At 53.8% G+C, this 2,790-nt stretch overlaps 1 protein-coding gene across 4 annotated transcripts in view; it reads right to left on the bottom strand.

The window, feature by feature from the left end:
* Positions 1-2,790, bottom strand: part of TCF20 (transcription factor 20) — a 112,791-nt gene that overhangs the window by 102,397 nt on the left and 7,604 nt on the right. Inside the window, exon 1 of one of the 4 annotated variants that reach the window (XM_040490661.1) lies at positions 2,760-2,784. The exons of 2 other annotated variants lie outside the window; for them this stretch is intronic. The gene's annotated coding sequence lies outside the window, so the exon portion shown is untranslated. Of the gene's footprint in view, positions 1-2,125; positions 2,147-2,759; positions 2,785-2,790 lie in introns of those variants that run through there. One more of the 4 variants, XM_040490662.1, reaches the window with a different exon arrangement.

Raw genomic sequence — 2,790 nt, 5'->3', positions numbered from 1 at the left:
TCTCTCTCTCTCTCTCTCTCTCTCTCTCTCTCTCTCTCTCTCTCTCTCTCTCTCTCTCTCTCTCTCTCACACACACACACACACACACAAATTAACTCTACAGAGTAAGAATTTTATAATAATCTTTTCCTTGTTAAGTGTAAGTTATAATGCAGAAGTAAACACATGTGAGTATGAAAACTACTTATAACTTAAGTAACCAGGATTTGTAAAATCCCACACCAAACACAAGGTCATATTCCAAATACCAACACAAAATAAATTATTTATTTTGAGAAACTCCAAATAATCTGTGTAGCCATATAAAAGTGTCTGCCTATTGTGTGACAGGTCTGGTGTTAACACACGAGAAAAATTCTACCAGTCCATCTCCAGAGTCAACATTAGGAGCACACCTCCCAATGCTGAGAAGACCCTTCGTGAATCAGTACAGACTGAATAAAAAAGTGACCGAGGACATATTACACCACATTAGGCACATGTCCTTCCAGCATCACAGTACCAGAAATTTAAGACCAACAAGGCCAAGGCTGAGGATGGTCTAGAAGGGCTAAGTAGTCAAAAGCATGGCCTAAGGCTCTCACACACCATAAAATCAGTGAAACTAATTGGGGTTCTGCAGCATTTGAGAGGAAGCATCCGGCTACCATTAAGGAATAAATTGGGGATGCAAATAATTAGTGCACCCCGAGGTGACAGTTAATCCCACGAGCACGCCATCTCACAGGAGGTATTAGGGAATTCCTCGTTATCCCTACTCGGAGGGTACTGAGGTTGGGAATTTCAAAAATTAGCCAAATGCCAAACATCCCATCAAAGAATTTCAAGTAAGGTCCCTCCACAATCCCCTGCAGAAACAGATCCTGGAATTCCTTCGAGCCAACCAACTTACACAGCCCCAAACACACCTGCATTCTCTACACTTCCAAGTAGTCAAACTTTCTCTGAAATCTTTCTCCTGATAACTTCTCTTTGCACAGAGACAAAAAAACATAAGGCATCTTCAGCATAGACTATAATATGACACACTTTGAGAAGCACAGAACAGAATCTGAGGTTTGAAGAAAAATTATCATTGTAACCAAGTTTTATGCTCTGTTGCAGAAGGAAGAGGCTGGAAACTAAAAAGTGGGACAGGATCTTAAAGGCCAGGTAAGAAACATCCTGCATTTCTCAAGAAGGCTGCCTGTGACTTAAACAAAAGCACAAGATAGGAAACCAAAAACAAACCAAGAGGGAAAAAAAAAAAAAAAACAACAACAACCCAAAAACAACAACAATAAATAAAACCCTACCCAAAACCACTGTAGTGTTTGACCTGGAAGGGAGTCCTCATTTAACAGATAAGGAAATTGAAGGCTTGAGAGGATAGGTAACTCCGCCAGGGTTACAGGGTATTTGCGAGCAAAGCTGGAAGGAGATTCCTGGTCTCCCAGGTCGGACTTCTGAGCAGCTTCTTATTCCACCATGTAAGACGTTCCGCTGCCACCCTAAGTAAGATGTTTTATGAAAGTCTTCACTGAGGCTGTTAACATAAGGGTCCAATTATCATTCAAAGATCTGCCTGTTAGATAATAGCTCGAAAATTCCATCCATTTTACAGCAGTTACCAGAGTCATCTAATCTTGGAGGGGGAGAAAAGCAAAGAGGAAAGGGGGGGGGGGGGGAGTCCTAACGCTGATCTGTCCCCTAAGGGCAAACTCAAGGGACGCTTACAGACAGGCAGACAGCGCTAGCATCCACAACCACGAAAACAGACAATAATCCCCACCCACAGGCCCAGGAAAACGACCGCTCCTCGGCACCCCTCCCCACCCCCAACACACTAAATTCCACTCCCATCCCGGCGCAAGGGGGACATTCCACCTCCTGCCGCTGCCAGAGCGAGCTGGGCCGGATGGACCACTCTCCTTCCACCACCACTCCCCGGCCCCAAAAGAGACGAGGAGCTGCAGCCTCAGGCCCCCAAACGGGCGCTCGCTCGCACCCGGGACTACCGGATCAAACACCGGCCCCGCTCACCGCGGCGGGGGAGGCGGACAAAACCCCACGCAGGAAGTGTGTCCCGCGCTCCGCTCCCCGCCAACCCCCCCGCGCCGGGACCTTGCGCCCCGCCAGCCGGTACCTGTCCTCCGCCCCCAACAGGCGAGAAGCTGCTGCGTCCACATGGCTTCAGGTGTTCACATGGCAATAAACGGGCCCCCGTCCCTCCCGCGGCAGGGCGCGCTCCGACTCCCGGTGCCGCTCCCGTCCCAAGCCCAGCCCTCGCCCGCCGGCCTCGCCCCCAGCCGCCACCGAGAGGCGAGCGCCGCGGGACGCCGGGGGCTGCCAGGGGTCTCGGGGTGGGCGGCGCTGACCCCGCGAACCCCTGGGCGCCGCCCGCTCACACCCGCCGCCTTTGCACCCGAGGCCGCGACGGGCAGGTACCTTCCCGCGACACCCTCAGGCTAGGACTGGTGCCCAAGCCCTGCCGGACTCTCAGGCCAGACCGAGACCCCTCAGCGCCCAGATGCCAGGCCGGGCCCCTGCCCCTCCGCACCCCAAGGCCAGGCCAGGCCAGGCCGCTCCTCGGTCGGGCCAGGCAGGGACATTCCCCTCAGCACCCGGTGCCCTGGCCTCGGAGTCGAGGGGGCTCAGCACTCCCAGGTCGGCCGGGCCAGGACCTCTGCCCCCAGCCCCCGAGGCCGGACACCCCGGCCTGGCCCCAGCCCCTCAGCCCTGCCCCCTGCCCCTCCCCCTCAGGCCCGGGTGGCGATTACCTGCGGGAGCCCCCCGCCCGGTCCCTCGGCC

The sequence above is a fragment of the Herpailurus yagouaroundi genome, unplaced genomic scaffold (genome assembly GCF_014898765.1).
Source record: "Herpailurus yagouaroundi ecotype Mexico unplaced genomic scaffold, PumYag 182, whole genome shotgun sequence".
In the NCBI taxonomy this organism is placed as follows: Eukaryota; Metazoa; Chordata; class Mammalia; order Carnivora; family Felidae; genus Herpailurus; species Herpailurus yagouaroundi.
Note: the sequence above shows the minus strand (reverse complement) of the source record. Positions and strands in the feature narration are given on the sequence as shown.